Source organism: Dendrobates tinctorius, unplaced genomic scaffold (assembly GCF_039654945.1).
Source record: "Dendrobates tinctorius isolate UK_male_01 unplaced genomic scaffold, ASM3965494v1 ptg000133l, whole genome shotgun sequence".
In the NCBI taxonomy this organism is placed as follows: Eukaryota; Metazoa; Chordata; class Amphibia; order Anura; family Dendrobatidae; genus Dendrobates; species Dendrobates tinctorius.
This window is the reverse complement of record NW_027361801.1, coordinates 44320693-44344059: the sequence shown is the minus strand read 5'-3', so window position 1 is coordinate 44344059 and position 23367 is coordinate 44320693. Positions and strand designations below refer to the sequence as shown.

Sequence of the window (23367 nt, the reverse complement as noted above, 5' to 3'; positions counted from 1 at the left end):
GCGGATGTGCGAGCACAGTCTTCGCACCTTATGGAGCAGGGGTGTTAACTCCGGATAATTATTGAGGAAGCACTGCACCACCAGGTTCAAGGTATGAGCCTGGCAAAGTATGTGTCTGAATTTTGAAAGGGCTATGGCTGCCACAAAATTCCGGCCGTTATCATTAACTACCTTGCCTGCCTCAAGATGTAGACTGCCCAGCCTTGACTCAGTTTGTCGCTGCAAGTAGTCGGCCAGTACCTCCGTGGTGTGTCTGTTGTCGCCCAAACACATCATCTTCAACACAGCCTGCTGACGCTTACCACTAGCTGTTCGATAGTGGGACACCTCGTGTGCAACACTGGCAGCTGCGGATGGAGTGCTCGTGCGACTGCGCTCTGTAGACGAGCATTCGCTTCTAGAGGAGGAGGGTTGAACGCCTACAGCCAACTGTTTCCTATACCGTGGGCTAGGCAGCAATGTCCCACTGCCGCTGTCCCCTGTGGACCCTTCATCCACCACATTAACCCAGTGCGCAGTTATGGACACGTAACGGCCCTGGCCATGCCTACTGGACCATGCATCTGTTGTGAGGTGCACCTTTCCACTCACTGATTGCTTGAGTGCATGGACAATGCGGTCTTTCACATGCACGTGGAGGGCTGGGATGGCTTTTCGTGAAAAGAAGTGCCGACTGGGTAGATCATAGCGTGGTACTGTGTAGGCCATGAGCTCGCGGAAAGCTTTGCTTTCAACCAACCGGTAGGACATCATCTCTAACGAGATTAGTTTGGCGATGTGGGCGTTCAAAGCCAGTGTACGCGGATGAGAGGATGAGTACTTTCTTGTCCTACTCAGAGTCTCTGGTAGGGTGAGCTGGACTTGAGAGCTGCATATGGTGGAACTAGCTGTGGACATGGCGGACTGAGAGAGGGTTGGTGATGGTGTTGGTGGTGTTGCTGATGGCCTAGATTCAGTCTTTCGTAGCAATAACATTGTGATTCCATGACTGCTTTGCCCTTGCGACGACACCTCGACATTTGCTGCTGGTGGTGTACTAACCGGTGGGCTTACAGTGGGGGAAGCGATGTAGCGTTGCTGACTACCTTCATTCGGAGCAGGTGCACATGTGGTACGTGAGGTTTGGTAGTCCGTCCGCGCTTGAAAGTGCATGGTGGTTAAATGTCTAAGCATGCAACTGGTATTCAAATTTCTCAGATTTTTCCCTCGGCTAAAGGTCTTTGCGCACTTCTTACAGATAACTTTTGCCTGATCATTAGGATTTTGTTCAAAAAAGTGCCTCACTGCACTCTTCCTACTATGGAAGACATTTTGAGACCTTGCACGCTGTGCTAATTTGACCGTCTGGCCAAGCTGTCCTGCAACCCTTTTGGTTTTTGTAACACATTTTTGGACTGCTACGGTCCTGCAAGATAACAGCTGTTGAGATGTCGTTGCCTGCTGCGTATCCTCCTCTACTAAGCTATTGGCAGCGGCACCCTCTTCCCACCAATGGATGCCAATCTGGGTCAACAACTGGGTCATCCATCACCTCCTCTTCAATTTCATGTGCACCTTCCTCTGTGTCACCGTGTAAGGTGGTATAGTATGCGGGAAGGGGCACCTGAGTTTCATCAGGGTCTGTTTCTGCCTCAGTTCACTGCGAGGACAATGTAGTGAATGTACCAGCAGAAAAATCTAGCAGTGGCTGTGCATCACTGCACTCCATGTCAGATTCATCTTGAACTGGGGAATTCACGATTTGACTTGCTAACCCAGGCATGGTATGTGAAAATAGCTCCATGGAGTAATCGGCAGTGTGGCCTGCCACATCCTTCACTTTTGGTAGGGGTGAAGGACACAAGGAAAGGTGTTGTTCCTGACCAAAAGCCTCCACTGACAACTGCTTTTATTTTTTGAAACTTCAGAAGAGGAGGCGAGAGAGCTGGAGGCTGTGTCAGCAATGTAAGCCAAAACTTGTTACTGAAGCTCCGGCTTTAAAAGTGGTTTACCTACTCCCAGAAAAGAGAGCCTTCGAGGCCTTGTGGAGCCAGACGATGACGCAGGCTCAACACCTCCTGCCTTAGGTGCTATTGTGCTTTTGCCACTACCAACAGATGGAACACCACCACCACCATCGGGACCAGCTGGCAACCCCCGCCCACTTCCATGGCGTCTTCCACTATACTTCCTCATTTTTGTGAAAATGTACCCAAAATAACATCAGCTTTATGGTACTGTAAAACAAGGTAGAAGGTGTATCAACTATTGGTGAGAATTTGAATCTCACTATAGATTTGAGGAAGCAGAACTATTGTCTCAGGCCCAAGAGAGACTACACCTCAATGTAACAGGCTGAAATTGGATGGTGTATGACAAGGTGGAAAGGTGTCTATAGGATTGGTTAGCATTTGAATCTCACTATAGATTTGAAGACGCTGAACTATTGTCTCAGGCCCAGGAGAGATTACACCTCAATGTAACAGGCTGAAATTGGATGGTGTATGACAAGGTGGAGGGTGTCTATAGGATTGGTGTCATGAGTTATTCAGGATTCTGGACAGATGGTGCAGGGGTTAATAGGGAGAGCCTCTCTTTGACGCCAGGGATGGTTTTTATAGCCTTAGGTGAGCACCCCTCCCTGTCGTTTATACTCCTAACTAGAGTGTTCCTGACCCTGCATCGCTAGTGCCTCTCACCTGTTCTCGTACGTTGTTTGGTGTATGATCTGTTCTGGACTTGGTTTACGTCTCTTGGTTTCTGATTTGGTACTGTACTGCTCGACCCGTGTATGACCCTCTGCTTCCCCTGACTGCTCTCTATCATCCTGATTCTGTACTGCGTTGCCCGACCCGTGTCTGACCCTCTGCTGCACCTGGCGATCCTCTGCCATTCTGAGTCTGTACTGCGTTGCTAGATTTGTGTATGACCCCCTGCTTTATCTGACTATCCCCACTGCTCAGCCCCTGTGTGACTTAATCTCCTGCCTGTCACCGCTGCGTCCCGGGGGTAAGCCCCGCCCCCTCCTCTGACAAGCGGTCACATGGTGGAAGGTCCTGCGGATACTGAGTGCCTCTCCATCGCTTCTCCCCTCCCGCAGGTCCTGTGACCGTTTTCCTGATCTCAGATATTGCGCTCCTGCCTGGCCACCAAGAGTTAACTTCCCCTGTAGTCTCAGCATCTTCAGGGCCCGCTGACGCTCGCCTGTCACGCCACTCCTGACAGCTACAACAGGTGAGCGTGACAATTGGTGAGAATTTGGATCTCACTAGAGATTTGAGGACGCTGACAATGATGCTCTCAGTCCACGTATGGACGCAGGCAGCCTAATAAGCAGGACTGCTGCACACACAAAAGGGTGGAAAAATTATTATTATTATTATTTATATAGCACCATTGATTCCATGGTGCTGTACATGAACGCTTGGTAACTGTGCAGAAAAGAGGAAGAAAAGTATTTTTGCTTTTAAAAAAAGCAGTTTGCACAGCAGTGTGCAAACAGCAATGCAGCTATCAGGGAGCCTTATTAGGCAGCCTAATAACCAACAGAGCTGATGCACAAAAATATAGCCTCCCCGGTCACTGCACACAAAGTGTTGTGTTGTAAGTGGAAATTGCTAACAGCAGAAGCAGTTTTTTGGTTCTTCTTCCCTGCCTAATGCTCTCCCTTATTCTGAATCAGCAGCAGCAACCTCTCCCTAATGCTAATATCGGCAGAAGTAAGATGGCAGTCGGCCGACTTCAGCGAAAGTCGCCGACTTTTGAATATGACCGACCCGTTTCGCTCAACTCTACCCGGCACTGCCGCCGGCACTCAGGACCGGAGCATGCGACTGCATAGAATTACATGCAGCCGCATACTCCAGTCCTGAGTACCGGCGGCATTGCTGGGTATTGATGCTCAAGTTTCTCGCATCACACTCGCAGTTGTGAACCCGGCCTTAAAGGGAACTTGTCACGTCACATAACACTATTAAACTGAAGATATAGGGTTCATCTGCAGATTAATAGCATTATAAAGTGAAGCAGCCAGGAGAAAATGAGCTTTATTCCTCCCGGGAACTGCTGGCTTTCAGTCATAGAGGCATGCCCCTGTGGCTACAGTCACTAGTCACAGCACTGCAAGAGGTGGCTACAAGCACAGCTAGGCACTGACTGACAGCCAGATCAGCAGTAGATCAGTGTGGAGCCGGCTTTCAGTCAGTGTCGGATGTGCTTACAGCTTACGCTCTCAGTGATGTGAGCAGTTGCTGCTATAGCTATGCAGTATATAGCACAAAAACCCATAGGTGAAAAAATGGCACAACTCACTATAGTGATAAACCACAGAAGAACATAAACAAGTATATCATGCCATTAAAGTTAATAAGTCTTTATTGATAATAGACTGGTATATAAAAGTGAACAGTTAATATACAAAATACAATTTCAAGGTCACTACAAACATGTAATAGGAGTAAACAACGCCAAAAGACCGACCTACTTATTATGTAAACATAGTGCACATTGTAATTCACAGATGTAACCATAAACTAATTAGCATTCCCTTAGTATTGGCTGTCAATACACAATAGGTACTATTATGTTGCCTAAGAATGGCTACTGTGGTAACAAAGCTAAGTCTGGGCACTTACATATAAATGGTGGTCTGCTAATGCGGTCCTCCACAGGCGCCTCATCGCGCGTTATGTTCTTCTGTGGTTTATTGCTATGCAGTGCCTGCATGACTTATAGTAGGCGACTCCCGTGAGGAAAAAGTGAATTTATTCCCAGGTGTCATTTTCCCATAATGCCATAAACCTGCAGATTCACATTGTATCTGCAGGTTAATACCGTTATCGGACATGACAGGTTCCCTTTAAGGTGAACCTGACACCAGATACATGCTGCCCGATCCAGGGATAGAATGTCTTAGGCACTGGCTGACAGTTTGATTCTGAAACCGAGCCACACGGGAGACTAGTTAGACAGATGGGTACCCGGCAGATTTTCCCTGAGCACAGCCTTTCATTGACAGGTCTGTGCCTATACACGCACATAGGCCGGGGTCTCACTTGCGAGCGCAATGCGAGTCTCCGCCTCAATACCCAGCACTGCCGCTGGCGGTTCGGACCGGAGCATTCAGCTGCATAGAAAGACAAGCAGCCGCACACTCGGGTCCCGAGTGCCGTGGCAGTGCTGGGTATTGATGCGAGTTTCTCGCATTGCGCTCACAAGTGTGACCCCAGCCATAGGCAGAGACCTGTCAGTCCAGTGCAGAGGGCGGGGAGCTGTCACTAGGGACTCACCTGTCCAACTTGTCTACAGTGTGCCATGTTCCCCAGTGACTTTTAAAGTATGTTTTCTCTGAAATGCTGCAGGGTTTCAGAGTCAACCATACCTAGCATTGTTCATACAGCCGATGCCTGATACATGCTGCTCACGATTTGGGGAGCATGTATCTGCTGTCACATTCACTTTAGCTTTCACTATAATCATGTGAAAAAAGCACTGATCCCCTCATAGGTTTTTTTTAATCTTTACTGTTTGGCAAAAAAGAAAAGTTTACTGTATTTTACCGGCCTTTACAAATATTTTTTGGGGGAATTAATTTACATTTGTTCTCTTAAGGGACCTCAAGCAGCTTCTATAATGCTTTGGAATACATAATATTAGTGTTATAGTGACAGGCACCCAGTGTCGGACTGGAGCACCTTGGGCCCACCAGAGAAAATCATTCTTGAGGCCCACTATGTAGCTACATAGAAATAAATACTTTGTATCATAGTTAGCAAGACCGAAAAAAGACATTTGTCCATCCAGTTCAGCCTGTATTCCGTGAGAATAAATCCCCACATCTGCGTCCTTCTAAAGAACCTAATAACTGTTAGGCCTCTTTCACACTTCAGTTATTTGCATCAGTTACAATCCGCCAAAAAGGCAGACAAGCGGATCCGTTGTCAACTGATGTGAACGGATGGCACAGGATCCGTTTTTAGACGGATCCTGAAAATGAGGAAATTTAAAGGAACCACTGGCCAGGAAGGGGAGGGGGAGGGGGAGAGAGAGATTTTTTTTTCAGACAGATTTTGGGGTTAATTCAGTGTCTGGAGGATCCGCTGGCAAAAAAAACGTTGCAAGCTCCGTTTAGAAATCTTTGAGGATGTTGACGGACACTAACATTGTGGCGGATCCTCAAAAAAACGGATGCAATGGACGGCAATCAGTCAGGATTCGCCAATAATGAAAGTCAATGGGGAAAAAAACGGATGGCGAATCCGTTTTTTTTCAAAATTGGCGGATCTTGACTGATTGTCAAAAACGGAAGTGTGAAAGAGGCCTTAGATACAATATTGTTATGCTCCAGGAAGACATCCATGACTTTCTTGAACCCCTATGATAATGAAAAATAGTTGGCACTCCAGTCGTTATCGTGGTGCACGTGGAAGGAATGATTCATCCAAGAAAAGAGGAAGTCCCGGCACTCACATGTGTTGATTTAATTTGCTTTATGCTGTTTTGATTTAATTTGCTGTGATGTGGAATAAAGTTAATTAAATCAACACATGTGAGTGCCAGGATTTCCTCTTTTCTCTTGAACCCCTCGACTGAGTTTGCCATCACCACCTCCTCAGGCAAGGATTTCCAGATTCTCACTGCCCTACAGCTGTGTGCACACGTAAGCGTTTTTTTTTTGCGTTTTTTTAAGCGTTTCTACCGGCAAAAACGCTTAAAAATCGCTTAAAAGAAGCATCCCATTCATTTTAATGTATTCTGCACTTATTGTGTATATTGATGCGTTTTTTTCCGCGAAAAAACGCATCGCGGTAAAAAACGCAGCATGCTCATTAATTTTGTGGGAAAGTCCACATTTTTAGCTATTTTCTAAGAGACTGGGGACGCACGGAAAAAAACGCGCGTTTTCTGGGAAGGAGCCCGGTTTTCATGCAGAAATTTTCTGCATACGTGGGCACATAGCCTTAAGGTAAAAAATCCTCTTCTATGTTGGTGGAAAAACCTTCTCTCCTCCAGATGCAGAGAATGCCCCCTTGTGACCATCATCTTCCTTGGTATAAACAGATCCTCGGAGAGATATTTGTATTGTCCCCTTATATACTTATACATGGTTATTAGATCGCCCTTCAGTAGCCTTTTTTCTAGACTAAATAATCATAAATTTGCTAATCTCTCTGGGTATTGTAGTTCCCCCATCCCCTTTATTAATTTTGTTGCCCTCCTTTGTACTCTCTCTAGATCCATTATATCCTTCCAGAGGACCAGTGCCCAAAAGTGTACACAGTGCTCCATGTGTGGACTAGCCAGGGATTTGTACAGAGGCAGTATAATGCTCTCATCATGTGTATCCAGACCCCTTAATGCACCCCATGATCCTGTTGGCCTTGGCTTGGCAGCCTGGCACTGGCTGCTCCAGGTAAGTTTATCATTAACTAGGATCCCCAAGTCTTTATCCATGTCAGATTTACCCAGAGGTTTCCCGTTGTGTAATGGTGATATTGATTACTTCTTCCTATGTGTATAACCGTACATTTATCATTGTTAAACTGCATCTGCCACCTTTTGGCCCAAGTTTCCAACTTATCCAGATCTATATGTAGCAGAATACTATCTTCTTTTGTATTGACTGCTTTACATAGTTTTGTATCATCTGCAAATATCAATATTTTACTGTGTAAACCTTCTACCGGATCATTAATAAATATGTTGAAGAGAATAGGTCCCAACACCGACCCCTGTGGTACTTCACTGGTCACAGCGACCCAGTTAGAGAATATACCATTTTGTTAGGAACGGCAGAACGCACTAAATAAAAATAATGATAAAGTCTGTTCGCCGCTCGGGGTCCACCGGGCAGTAGGTATTACAACCGCTGCTGAGTAATGGCAGACGAGCAATATGGCGATATAATGCGCACGGGTTCAACTTCACCCGAAGTGCGCAGAGCGGGCTCTGTTCACACACAGAGGCGCCGCAACAAAAACATACAAAAAAGCTGAGCCTTTTAGAGTCACAGGCCTCAGGTAAATGCACACACGGTATAAGGTCACAGGAGCAGGAACTAAGACAGAGGGGCTGCGTCCGTTTAGACCTACCATGTGTGCAGCGTCGCTACTGCGAATGCCAAGAAGGGCTGCATCTGCAGCGCGGCGCAGGACACTTCCGCTGGATGACACAGCTACAAAGCAGGCGCTATGTTGGACGCTAGCGCAGAGGTGCGGTGTGCACAGTGGCCTAAGACTTGCCACAGACTGGCGCAGACTACTGAACTAACTCCCTGACCACATGCGAGATATATCAGAGGGAAGGGGTTTCATAATAAGTCAGTCACCAGAATCATACATCCGTCACCATTCACACATAGCAGTAAAGTCTATACTAGCGCATGGCAGAACGGCCATGCGCGCTTTTTATAGCAGCCGGGACCTTCCGGAAGCTTCCAGATCTCCAAGAAGGACCAATGAGATCTGGAGCAGGACCTGAGCACATGACTCCCGATCTCCAATGGGAAACCACCTCATGAGCATGCTCAGCAGGAGGACAGAGGGACTTAGCCCCTGGAGAGATTTGCTGTAAGGCAATCTCCTCTGCAGTAGATAAAGAGCAAGTGACCGCAGAATGTAAGGGTCTGGATTCCTGCAGAGCAGACGCAGGAACCTGACTCCTAACACATTTATAACCACCCTCTGCTTTCTATCACTAAGCCAGTTACTTACCCATTTACACACATTTTCCCCCAGACCCAGCATTCTCATTTTGTGTACCAACCTCTTGTGTGGCATGGTATCAAACGCTTTGGAAAAATCAAGATATACCATGTCCAATGACTCACCTTGGTCCAGCCTATAGCTTACCTCTTCATAAAAACTGATTAGATGGGTTTATGAGCAATCGCTCATGTCAAACCAATGCTGATATGGCGTTAAACAGTTATTCTCATTCAGATAATCTATAATAACATCCCTCAGAAATCCTTCAAATATTTTACCAACAATAGAGGTTAGATTTACTGGCCTATAATTTCCAGGTTCACTTTTAGAGCCCTTTTTGAATATTAGTACCACATTTGCTATGCGCCAGTCCTGTGGAACAGACCCTGTTGCTATAGAGTCCCTAAATATAAGAAATAATGGTTTGTCTATTACATTACTTAGTTATTTTAGTACTCGTGGGTGTATGCCATCCAGACCCAGATATTTATCTATTTTATATACAAGACCACCAATTGTGTGGTAAAATGCGCTAATATCAGGGTATAATATAAGGTAGTACATGTCTTAATTATGTAGCAGGGGTTGGGGTAGCTCCCTCATAGAATATAATGTAGCCCTCTCATAGAATATAATGTAGCCCCCCTTATAGAATATAATGTAGCCTCCCTCATGGAATATAATGCAGCCCCCCTCATAGAATATAATGCAGCCCCCCTCATACAGTTGTGGCCAAAAGTATTGACACCCCTGCAATTCTGTCAGATAATGCTCAGTTTCTTCCTGAAAATGATTGCAAACACAAATTCTTTGATATTATTATCTTCATTTAATTTGTCTTAAATGAAGAAAAACAAAAAGAATTGTCCTAAAGCCAAATTGGATATAATTCCACACCAAACATAAAAAAGAGGGTGGACAAAAGTATTGGCACCGTTCGAAAAATCATGTGATGCTTCTCTAATTTGTGTAATTAGCAGCACCTGTAACTTACCTGTGGAACCTAACAGATGTTGGCAATAACTAAATCACACTTGCAGCCAGTTGACATGGATTAAAGTTGACTCAACCTCTGTCCTGTGTCCTTGTGTGTACCACATTGAGCATGGAGAAAAGAAAGAAGACCAAAGAACTGTCTGAGGACTTGAGAAACCAAATTGTGAGGAAGCATGAGCAATCTCAAGGCTACAAGTCCATCTCCAAAGACCTGAATGTTCCTGTGTCTACCGTGCGCAGTGTCATCAAGAAGTTTAAAGCCCATGGCACTGTGGCTAACCTCCCTAGATGTGGACGGAAAAGAAAAATTGACAAGAGATTTCAACGCAAGATTGTGCGGATGTTGGATAAAGAACCTCGACTAACATCCAAACAAGTTCAAGCTGCCCTGCAGTCCGAGGGTACAACAGTGTCAACCCGTACTATCCGTCAGCGTCTGAATGAAAAGGGACTGTATGGTAGGAGACCCAGGAAGACCCCACTTTTTACCCCGAGACATATATAAGCCAGGCTGGAGTTTGCCAAAATTTACCTGAAAAAGCCTAAAACATTTTGGAAGAATGTTCTCTGGTCAGATGAGACAAAAGTAGAGCTTTTTGGGCAAAGGCATCAACATAGAGTTTACAGGAGAAAAAAGAGGCATTCAAAGAAAAGAACACGGTCCCTACAGTCAAACATGGTGGAGGTTCCCTGATGTTTTGGGGTTGCTTTGTTGCCTCTGGCACTGGACTGCTTGACCGTGTGCATGGCATAATGAAGTCTGAAGACTACCAACAAATTTTGCAGCATAATGTAGGGCCCAGTGTGAGAAAGCTGGGTCTCCCTCAGAGGTCATGGGTCTTCCAGCAGGACAATGACCCAAAACACACTTCAAAAAGCACTAGAAAATGGTTTGAGAGAAAGCACTGGAGACTTCTAAGGTGCCCAGACCTCCTGAATCCCATAGAACACCTGTGGAGAGATCTAAAAATGGCAGTTTGGAAAAGGCACCCTTCAAATATCAGGAGCCTGGAGCAGTTTGCCAAAGAAGAATGGTTTAAAATTCCAGCAGATCATTGTAAGAAACTCATTGATGGTTACCGGAAGCGGTTGGTCGCAGTTATTTTGGCTAAAGGTTGTGCAACCAAGTATTAGGCTGAGGGTGCCATTACTTTTGTCTGGCCCATTTTTGGAGTTTTGTGTGAAATGATCAATGTTTTGCTTTTTGCTTCATTCTCTTTTGTGTTTTTTCATTTAAGACAAATTAAATGAAGATAATAATACCAAAGAATTTGTGTTTGCAATCATTTTCAGGAAGAAACTGAGTATTATCTGACAGAATTGCAGGGGTGTCAATACTTTTGGCCACAACTGTAGGGTATAATGCAGCACCCCACAAAATATAATGCAACCCCCTCATAAGGTATAATGCAGCCTCCATAGAATATAATGTAGCACCCTCATATGATATAATGCAGCCCCTCTACAGAATATAATGCAGCCCCCTCAGAATATAATGCAATCCCCTCATAAGCCAGCCCCCCATAGAATATACTGTAGCCCCCTCATAGGGCATAATGCAGCCCTCCTCATAAGGTATAATGCAGGCCCACGCCACCTCCATCATTGTTCTCCTCTTCCACCCCCATCATTGCCTCATCAACACGTCCATCATTGCTTTCTCACCCACCAACACTATCATTGCCCTTTCCACCACCTTCATCATGGCCCATTCAACCACCTCCATCATTGCCTCCTCCCCACCACCATTGTCCTTTCCACCACTACCATCATTGTCCATTCCACCACAACCATCATTGCCTTCTCCCCCACCACGTCCATCATTGCCCATTCCACCACCGCCATCATTTCTTCCTCCCCCCACCACCCCATCACTGCTCTCTCCTTCACCCACATCATTGCCAATCTTCAATACACACAGCACCACTCTCACACACACAGCACCACTCTCACACACACACATTACTGCACCACTCTTACTAACACACACAGAGAGCACCGCACCACATACACACACACACACAGGCAGACACACACAGCACCACTCACCTCTCCGCACGTTCCCCGCAGCCGCAGCACATCCCAGCAACTTTCTATCTGAAACAGCCGCCCACCTCTGGGGCCCCGATGCAGCCACACCGGCTTTGCATGCGGGCAGTGTTAGCCTCAGCATGCGGCTAACACTGCCCGCTATTGAAGTGAATTTGTATTCATGGGGCGTGGGTAAGCGTGAATATTCATTTCTATTTAGCAAGCGAGGACAGGCTCCTGTCTCCAGCAGCTGCTGGCACCGGGATGGCCCCCCATAGCAGCTGGGTGTGCTGCTATTAGCGACTCGCCACTGGCTGGGGGCCCCTGAGCTTAGAGGTCTAGAGGTCCTGTTCTCTGGTGGGCCAGCCCAAGCCTGCAGGTACCTTATGATTATTGCAGATGTGTGGTCCTCTTTTAGGCTTCAGGCTGTCACTGTAACCTATCTGTAATATCTGAAAGAAAAAAAGTTAGCAGCCATACAGCAATCCTTATACACGGTGAAAATTAGATTTCCACTATGATCCTTTCAGATCAAAGTAATTACCAGCCACTTATGGTGGTGTACTCATTTCCTCAAGTTATGTTAAGGCCCCCTTCACACGTCCGTTTAAAACCGGTACCGGAAAAACCTGTACCGGGGACATCAAGGTCTTGGATCAGTGTGTCCTCAGTGTGACATCAAGGTTTTTTCATTATGGCTAAAAAATTGCAAGCTTCTCCTATACTTTGCAACATTAAAAAGGTGAGAACATGGTTGGCACACAGATTTGTATTGGTACGTGTCATCTATGCTGCTGGTAAAAAATGGACATGTCTCTGCGTGGTTTACACGGACACATGGTCCATGTGAAGACATGGACATGTGAGCATTCCTATAGGTTATAATAGATACGTATGGTGACCGTGAAAAAAAAAACAGATGCCACATCCACATATACTGGAAATACTGACGTGTGAAGGGGACATAAAAGGAATTTGTTATCAGAAAATGGCCTATTGTTCCCCCACAACATGTTTTCACCTTCATGACCAGGCCAAATTTTACAATTCTGACAAGTGTCACTATATCTCTTAATAACTTTGGAACGCTTCAACAGATCCCAGTGATTCGGAGATTGTTTCTTCATGACACATTGTACTTTATGTTACTGGTAAATTTAGGTCTTTTTTTGTGTTTTTTTGTGAAAATATCATAATTTTTGGCAAATGGTGTGAAAATTGTGCAATTTTCAAATTTTCATTTTTATGTCCATAAACCAGATCGTTATATCACAGAAAATAGTTAATAAATAACATTTGCCATATGTCTACTTTACATCACCATTATTTTTTAAACATTTTATTTTGCTAGGAAGTTAAAAGGGTTAAAAGTTTATCAGCAATTTCTTACTTTTCCAACAAAATTTACAAAATCAATTTTTTAAGGACCACATCACATTTGAAGTGACTTTCAGTGGCCTATGTGACAGATAATACCCAAAAGTTACACTATTTTAAAAGCTGAGCCCCTTAAAGTGCTCATAATCACATTCAAGAAGTTTATTAACCCTTCAGATGCTTCACAGAAATTAAATTAATGTGGAAGGAAACTATGAAAATTTGATTTAGTCCCACAAAAATGTTACTTTATCTCCAAATTTTCATTTTCACAAGTGTAACAGGAGAAAATGGACCATACAATTTGTTGTTCAATTTTTCTTGAGTATGCCGATACTCCATATATGGTGCAAAGCTACTGTTTGGGCGCATGGCAGAACTCAGAAGGGAAGTGTGGCGCCCCTGAGGGTTCAGTCGCCACAGAGGTACTGCACCTCCTCCTGAGGTGTGGTACCCCACCATCCAGGTAAGGTGAAGACACCTGACCACACTCCAACACCTGCATCCCACACAACATAGTAGTGTAGCAAAGCACCCTTTGGTGGCTCCCTGCTTGGAACACGAAGCGTGCTGGGAGGCGGGTGGAGTTTAGTTTGCACTAAAAGAGCGGGAAGAGGATAGGATTTAGGCAGTTAGTTACAGGAGTCTGACGAGATCAGTCTGTGAAAGAAGATCCCCTGAGTGGGATGGATGAAGGAAGTGCTGCAGCTGACCTCAGTGATCTAGGTCCGCTGGCACAAGAAAGGAACGTGGATAGAAAGCCTGACTCTCCATAAGAAACAAAGAATTAGTACGGAACGTGAGGAGAATAAGAGAACAAGGACCAGGGTTAGAGGAGAACCCTTCCCAAGTTCTAAGCGCAAGGCCGGGGTCCGGTCCCCGAGGTTGTATGGATACTAATTGTCCTGCAGCAGACACCGGAGGAATTGAAGTAGAGACCACTTCATTCCCACACCAGACTTGGGGGCACAACAGCAACGTGTGTGAGCCGTGACTAGGTAGGAGTCCCCGAAGTAGGCTACAGCTGTCTGCCGTACAAGTAGAGTTCAAGGGAACATCTGACAGGAGGAACTCCAGTGTAACTCAGTACTGTGAGTACTTCATTCAAAGGCGCTAAGAGGGTGACGTTCAGAAAAGGCACATATGTTGGCGGCGTGTTGGAAAGGAGTACTTCATATTGCCTGGAAGTTGGCTGAGCACCTGACCCGGAGGACACAGCACGGATGCGGGCACCTGTACCACAACAGACTGTGAGTAAAGCTTTGGAACTACATGCCCTGGTGTCCTCCACTTATTCCTCCGCCAGCCTGCCCGACACCGCTACATCCCTCCTGCGCCCGACACTACACCATCTAAGTGTCACTTCCCCTACACTGCTCTGGGACTACAGCCCTGCCTGTGGAGGGCTATAACATCATTGCTGCACTACACCATCTGTTCCAGCGTCGGCTTAACATTTGCCGAACACCACCGGTGACGTTACGAACCACTTATAAACTTTCACCACCATAAGCACACTGAAACAACCCCTTTTGCAATGGAGCCCCAGGGCCATGGACCGGGTCACTGCTGCCGTGACAACTCCCGTTGAGAAGATCAACTGGCCCGGTACCGAGTACCCCACAGCCCTGGCGAGTGAGGGCGCTCCAGAAGGAACACCATTTGACTTTTAAACATGCAAAATTGCCTGGAATTGACAGAGGTTGCCACTTCAGGTTTGGAGAGCCCCTGATGTGCCTAAAGCTTGGAATCTTCCTACAAGTGATTCCGCTTTGGAAACCACTTCCCTCAAGAAATTTATCTAGAGGTGTGGAGAGTAGACTGAACCCACAGGTGTGTCATAGAATTCTATTAAGTTGAGATGTGAAGATTTAAAAAAAAAAAATATTTCCCATAAAAATGTTGCCTTAGCCCCAAATTGTTAATTTTCACAAGGGTAACGAAAGAAAATGAAATTAACCATATAATTTGTTGTGCAATTTCCCCTGAGTTTGTCTTCCATTTTCTTATTATTGCTCCCACAGTTGATTTCATCCCACCAAGCTGCTTGCCTATTGCAGATTCAGTCTTCCCAGCCTGGTGCAGGGCTACAATTTTGTTTCTGGTGTCCTTCAACAGCTCTTTGGTCTTTAGCATAGTGGAGTTTGGAGTGTGACTGTTTGAGGTTGTGGACAGGTGTCTTTTATACTGATAACAAGTTCAAACAGGTGCCATTACTACAGGTAATGAGTGGAGGACAGAGGAGCCTCTTAAAGAAAAAGTTACAGGTCTGTGAGAGCCAGAAATCTTGCATGTTTTTAGGTGACCAAATGCTTATTTTTCACCATAATTTGAAAAATAAATCTTGCCAAATCAGACAAGGTGATTTTCTGGATTTGTTTTCTCATTTTGACTCTCATAGTTGTGGTCTATCCATGATGTCAATTACAGGCCTCTCATTTTTTTAAGTGGGAGAACTTGCACAATTGGTGACTGACTACATACTTTTTTCCCCACTTTATACTGTTCTCTACACTGAGCACTTACATCAGGATTTACATCTAAATATGTGAAACACGTCATTCAGATGAAGTCCCTGACAGATCCATTCACTAATGAAGCAGTGAAATTACTCTGGACTCTGTTTAGCGGTGTCTGGCTTTTCAGAGGTGCACAAAACTGTGGCCGACTGTGATTTTGTGCGAGCCTGAAAAGATGCCTAAAAAGGACACCACCGGATCACAGGCCAGATGATGTCCACAGTGAGTCCAGATGACTTATTGCAGGGAATTGTTCACCGGGGGTGCCATCTGAATCATATGTTTAGAGATTTACACGGAAACCTTGATGTAAGGCTATGTGCACACGTTGCGTATTTGCTTGCAGAAATTTCTGCAAGATTTTTGCATCTCTTGGCAGAAAAATGCAGCAGAAAATACACGCTCTTTAATGCGTTTTTGCATGTGTTTTTTCGTGTGTTTTTGTAAATTCATTATAAAAAATTAAAAAATTGTGATGTCATGTCATTTCCTTGTTCAACCTCTTCTTTTCCATTCTCCATTGAAGATCATAATGTCGTTACATACCATGTTCAAATTTATAATGTTTACACACACAAAACAAATAAAAGTGAATATAGATATACTGTAATATATATATATATATATATATTACCAAGCCCAAGGTTTAGTAATGAACAGGTATCAGCCAGATACCCTCATTAATAAAACGGTACATAAAGAGTTAAATAAAAACAAAAACGCAGACAGTCACCAGCCTATGTAGGAGCTTTAACATAATTAACCTACATATGGTGTAACAAAACAGCAACTGTCAGAAATCTGCGTGAAATGCAATATCTGTTTATTTTTCAAAAAAATATAAAAAAAAAATTGTGTGGGCTCCCTCATAATTTTCATAACCAGCAGAGGGAAAGCCAATGGCTAATATTATTATTCTGGGAAAGAACCAATAGCCATAAAGGCTCCCAGGCTATTAATATCAGCTCACAGTGGTTTGCTTAGGCTTTACTGGCTAATTTACAAGGGAACCCTAGAAAAAAATTGACATGGGGTCCCCCTATAAAATCAAACCAGCAAAGGCTAGGCAGACAGCTGCGGGCTGATTTAAATAGCCTGGGAAGGGGCCATAAATATTGGCACCCCCCAGGATAAAAACATCAGCTCTCAGCTGCCCCTGAAATGTCGCATATTCACCGCTCACACACATATTCTCCGCTCACACACATATTCTCCGCACACACACTCTTCCTCCTTCTGACATAATTTCCTTTGGCAATTCACAGCATTTTTGGCAGCAAATCTGCAGTAAATAAGCAGTAATTATGCAGCAAAGACTCAAACCTTTTTACACCTGCATTTTTGCTGCAGATTTGATTGACTCTATTGAAGTCAATGAGACAAAAATGCTGCAGCAGTGCAAAAAGAGTTGATATACTGCAGAAAATAAAACGCTGCAAATACAGACGGAAATTTATTGATCATGTGCCTAACACTTCAGGATTGTCATTGAATTACCTAGCGTAAGTATTCCATTGCATTCTTGGACCACTTAGGCTGGTTTCACATTTGCGTTTTTTTGCGCTGGAAAAAAACGCATACGTGCGCATGCGTTTTTTCCCCTATATTTAACATGGGTGCACATACCTGCGCGCTGGTAAGCGCACGTATGCGATTTTCATGCGCTGCTTTTTTTTGGGGTGTGTGTTTGTATTTTCCAGACGCATGTTGCATTTTTTGGCCCTGCAAAAAAGCGCATGCGCACGTATGCGCATGTTTTGCGCTAAAAATGGCCATTATAGCCTATGGATGCGCATACGTGCGCACTGGCATGCTCATGTATGCGTTTTTTTGCACATGCGTTTTTTTTTGTTAACCATGGAATTTAGGGGTTTGGGTTAGAGTTAGGGTTAGTTAAGGGGGTTTAGGGTTAGGGTTAGGGTCAGGGTCAGGGTTAGGGTTGGGGTTAGGGTCAGGGTTAGGGTTAAGTATGGTTTGGTTAAGGGTTAGGGTCAGGGTTAGGGTTAGGGTCAGGGTTAGGGTTAAGTATGGTTTGGTTAAGGGTTAGGGTCAGGGTTAGGGTTAAGTATGGTTTGGTTAAGGGTTAGGGTCAGGGTTAGGGTTAGGGCTAAGGTTAGTTAGGGTTTGGGTTAGGGTTAAGTATGGTTTGGTTAAGGGTTAGGGTCAGTGTTAGGGTTAGGGTTAGGGTAAGGGTTAGGGTTAAGGGTTAGGGTCAGGGTTAGGGTTAGTAAAGTCATGGTTTGGGTTAGTGTGAGGGGCCACCTAATGTTGGAAAAAACTGCAAACGCGGTAAAAATGCACTAAAAACGCATACAAACGCATAAAAACGCTGCGTTTTTTTCATGCATGCTCATAAAAATGCTTGAAAAAAACGCAGCAGTTGTATGCTTTTGTATGCGTTTTTTCAATGCGCTTTTTTGCGGGAAAAACGCGCTGCAAAAAAAAGCAAGTGTGAAACTAGCCTAACGGCCATAAAAAAAGCTGCGAAAATGCATCAAAAATGCATCGTGTGCACATAGTCTAAGCACTCAGCGTAGTGCGCAGGATAAATGTGAGCCGAGCGTTACTGTGATTTTTGGGAGGCAGAATGAAATAATCAACAGCACGTCAAGAATAGTTTTTTTACTCCATTTTTCATGCGGTATAAGTGATAAGATGACTTTATTCTTCAGGTCGATGCGAATACAGGGATATCAGATTTTTTTCAGATTTTTAGGCTGGGCTGCTGTCGCACACTAAATAATACTTTTACAAAAAAAGGTTTTGCATCGCCATATTTTGAGAGCTATAATTTTTCCATAGTTCATCCCACAGAGTCATTTGAGGGCTTGTTTTTTGCGTGACGAGTTGATGTTTTTTATTGTTACCATTTTCGTACAAGCAACATTTTTTGATCACTTTGTATTCCGATTTTTGGAAGGCAGAATGAACAAAAACCAGCAAAGGAATTCGTTTTTTTATGCCGTTCCGCATGTGGTAAAATTGATAAGACAACTTTATTCTTCGAATCAGTGCAATTACTGTAATACCACACATTTATTATTTTTATGTTTTGCCGCTTATGCAAAATACAAAATTATTTTATAGAAAAATGAATATTTTTTTTGCATTGCTATATTCTGAGAGCTATAGCTTTTTATTTCAAGCAGATATAGATGACAATACACCATGTGAATACGTAATCACCACCAGTGCCCACACAGGGGGATTTAAGATAGACAATGTTCAAAGCATAGAGAATATAAAGAGCATATAGAAAAAATGCACCACAAAAACCAAAAGTCGCTAAAATTTAGCACTTTATTGAAAACACAGTTTAAAAAGATATATAACAATAATCATATACAAAGGTGATAAAGACAGTAATGGCTACCAATACAAGTGGAACCGCAGGTAAGAATTAAGTAAGACTGTCCATACCTTATAAAACTCATCCCTCTCTTTTTCCCTGGCGCAACAATTGAAACAAAACAACACCAAAACATAGTCATCAATTAATCAAACCAAAGGGAGGGAGGGTGGACCGCTCTCGATCCAGGCTGTCAAAAAGGCTGAGAGACCTCCAGCCCCGCAATTTATACCCTCGATAGGAGAACACCCAGAACCGGAAGGGACCTTTATCAACCAATGAAAAACCTTCCCCTGAAGGTAAGGGAACCAGTTGTTAACCCTTCTGTAGCGCCCCGAGGAAAAAGAGAATGCAACCTGCCACCACCTTCACAATAGCTGACCAGTCAGTAGCCCCCTCGCAGATAAAGCCGGGTTTCCTCAGACTGTCCATACCTTATAAAACTCACCCCTCTCTTTTCCCCGGCGCAACAAAAACACTGTCAAGCACAATTCAAAAGAAAGCAATTTTATTGGAGAGTAACCAGTTCCAAAAAACTCTCTTCGTTTTTATAACACCCATTGTTGGAGGGGTAAGGTTGCAGCTCTCATATTAACCATCGGAAGATTGTGGGGATATGCCACCGGACTCCCGGCACATCTTACCCAATCTTGCTCTACCACCACTGAGTAGCGATGACCTCAAGGAGCTACGACCCCCCACCCAAGGAAAAAATTGCCTCAATACCATCCTGCAATCCTGACAGGAAAATATCCAACCCAACATCCGTTAGGTGCACCCCATCCGGACGCAAGAGCCTGGCATTATTACCCCCTATCTGCCTATGCCTCACAACAATACCACCCTTAAAGTGCACAAAACGAGATATTCGTTGATTTACGGTTCTACGTGCCCTTTCAATCCCAGCCCAGTCTCTCACCCCACACCACACCAATCTGGGAATTATCTCAGACCAAACCATAACCAACCGAGAAAAAAGACCAGAAAACGTATTCATATCTGCCCGCATTAACGTTAGCAGTTCTGTTAGTTGTGTTGACCCCAAATCATTTCCCCCCACGTGCACTACTAATATGATGGGTGAGGCCACTACTCTTGATATTTGAACCACTTCAAGAAGCACCTGCGACCACATCAATCCCCGAATACCTCTCCAATTTACTTCCACATTGTAAAAACCCAAAGACCTCCCGCCTGGGCGCAACTCAGCTCTCTGCTCAGCCCAAAAGACGTATGAATGTCCCAGGATCAAAACACTTGGTCTGGAATGACCTAAAACAAAAAGAGAGTTAGAATGAAATAATACTTAACTTTCTATACAGTTAACAATTCAGGCCTAATATACCAGAAAAAACACGCAGAACGCCACCTGCCTATCCTCATTATTTCCTCGTCTCTAAGGCCCGCGCGAGCTGCTTCTGTCGCTGCGCCAATTCTGAATGAATGCGTGCCGAAGTCACCCGGAGGGAGACCCAAAAAGAATAGAATACGACGCAGCAAGGCCAAGAACTGAAATCTAGTTAACGGGGACCCATCAGCGTTCGCAAAAAACAAGGGACTATTTGGCCTTACTTCCAAGTACCGTGATACCAGAGCAATGGGGCATACAGGGCCAGAAACAGAAAACAGTGGAAACCATAACCCGCTACCCATAGGATCAGTTTTTAGCCTACGAATACGCACTCCCCCATTGCACAAGGTTACATCATTGTGTTGCAAACCACCACGTACCTGGGTCGACGGGGCCACCAGCTCACTGACGCTAAGCCCCAAAAAAGGCCACACCAAATGCCACTGAAAGCAGCGTTGATTCAAAAGAAGAGCCACAGATTGCATTTGTGCCTTCAATAATTCTGGCCAACAGGGAAAAAGAAATAGGCCGCCTTGCTTGATTCGGTATATACAATTTTTTCCAACCTTTTAAGGCTTTTTGCAAAATAAAACATTTTGTAACATCCTCCCAACCCCGGAGCTTAAAATGAAAAGCCAAACCTGATAACCTATTTCTTGCGAGCGTTGCAGACGAACCATTGGCATGCAAATGTTGAATGTAAGCCAAAGTCGCCTTCAACCTTGACTCGCTTGAAGAGCCCACCGGAAGATTTCCCACGAATTCCCACCAATCGTGCCAACCCTTACCATATGCATTCCACGTCGATGGAGCTACCGAAGCCCGTACCAATGGCATTAGGAGTAGTGTTGAGCATTCCGATACCGCAAGTATCGGGTATCGGCCGATACTTGCTGTATCGGAATTCCGATACCGACTTCCGATATTTTTTCAATATCGGAATTCTGCATCGGAATCGGAAGTTCAAAGTTGATTGACAGCCTGACGTCATCATGATGCGCGGTGTGTGCGCATCATGATGCGCCGTCATTTCGGGCCTTCCGGGGGTCTCTGCCGGCCTGCCGGGGGGCTGTGCCGGCCTGCCGGGGGGCTGTGTGGACTGCCCAGGGTCTGTACCGGCCTGCCGGGGGGCTGTGCCGGCCTGCCGGGGGGCTGTGCTGATGTCCGGGGGTCTGTGCAAGCATCGTCCGATGGGACTACAAGTCCCATCTGGCGATGCCTGCTACCATGACAGTGATTGACACATTAGCCAATGATGGGACAGTAGTAGTCCCATCATCCGGCTAATGTGTTAAATGTTAAAAAAAAAAAAAAAAAAATACTACATACATACTACATACATACTACATGCATGCTACATACATACTACATGCTACATACATACTACATATATACTACATGCATGCTACATACATACTACATATATACTACATGCATGCTACATACATACTACATGCTACATACATACTACATGCTACATACATACTACATGCTACATACATACTACATATATACTACATACATACTACATACATGCTACATACATGCTACATACTGCATGCTACATACATACTACATACATACTACATACATACTACATGCATGCTACATGCATGCTACATACATACTACATACATGCTACATACATACTACATGCTACATACATACTACATATATACTACATACATGCTACATGCTACATACATACTACATATATACTACATGCATGCTACATACATACTACATATATACTACATGCATGCTACATACATACTGCATGCTACATGCATACTACATACATACTACATACATACTACATGCTACATACATACCACATTTATACTACATACATGCTACATACATACTACATACATACTACATACATGCTACATGCTACATACATACTACATATATACTACATGCATGCTACATACATACTACATACACTCACTGGCCACTTTATTAGGTACACCATGCTAGTAAGGGGTTGGACCCCCTTTTGCCTTCAGAACTGCCTCAATTCTTCGTGGCAGAGATTCAACAAGGTGCTGGAAGCATTCCTCAGAGATTTTGGACCATATTGACATGATGGCATCACACAGTTGGCGCAGATTTGTCGGCTGCACATCCCTGATGCGAATCTCCCGTTCCACCACATCCCAAAGATGCTCTATTGGATTGAGATCTGGTGACTGAGGAGGCCATTTGAGTACAGTAAACTCATTGTCATGTTCAAGAAACCAATCTGAGATGATTCGAGCTTTATGACATGGCGCATTATCCTGCTGAAAGTAGCCATCAGATGTTGGGTACATTGTGGTCATAAAGGGATGGACATGGTCAGCAACAATACTCAGGTAGGCTGTGGCGTTGCAACGATGCTCAATTGGTACCAAGGGGCCCAAAGAGTGCCCAGAAAAAATTCCCCACACCATGACACCACCACCACCAGCCTGAACCGTTGATACAAGGCAGGATGGATCCATGCTTTCATGTTGTTTACGCCAAATTCTGACCCTACCATCCGAATGTCGCAGCAGAAATCGAGACTCATCAGACCAGGCAACGTTTTTCCAATCTTCTACTGTCCAATTTCGATGAGCTTGTGCAAATTGTAGCCTCAGTTTCCTGTTCTTAGCTGAGAGGAGTGGTACCCAGTGTGGTCTTCTGCTGCTGTAGCCCATCTGCCTCAAAGTTCGACGCACTGTGCGTTCAGAGATGCTCTTCTGCCTACCTTGGTTGTAACGGGTGGCAATTTGAGTCACTGTTGCCTTTCTATCAGCTCGAACCAGTCTGCCCATTCTCCTCTGACCTCTGGCATCAACATGGCATTTCCGGCCACAGAACTGCCGCTCACTGGATTTTTTTTCTTTTTCGGACCATTCTCTGTAAACCCTAGAGATGGTTGTGCGTGAAAATCCCAGTAGATCAGCATTTTCTGAAATTCTCAGACCAGCCCTTCTGGCACCAACAATCATGCCACGTTCAAAGGCACTCAAATCACCTTTCTTCCCCATACTGATGCTCGGTTTGAACTGCAGGAGATTGTCTTGACCATGT

The 23367-nt window shown here is 44.6% G+C and overlaps 1 long non-coding RNA gene across 1 annotated transcript in view; it reads left to right on the top strand.

Annotated features, from left to right (window-relative positions):
• Positions 1 to 3079: 3079 nt before the first annotated feature.
• LOC141048224 (uncharacterized) overlaps positions 3080 to 23367 on the top strand; it is a 91034-nt gene continuing 70746 nt past the window's right edge. The window contains exons 1-2 of the long non-coding RNA XR_012219998.1: positions 3080 to 3213; positions 7213 to 7390. This is a non-coding gene — a long non-coding RNA (uncharacterized lncRNA). The remainder of the gene's footprint in view (positions 3214 to 7212; positions 7391 to 23367) is intronic.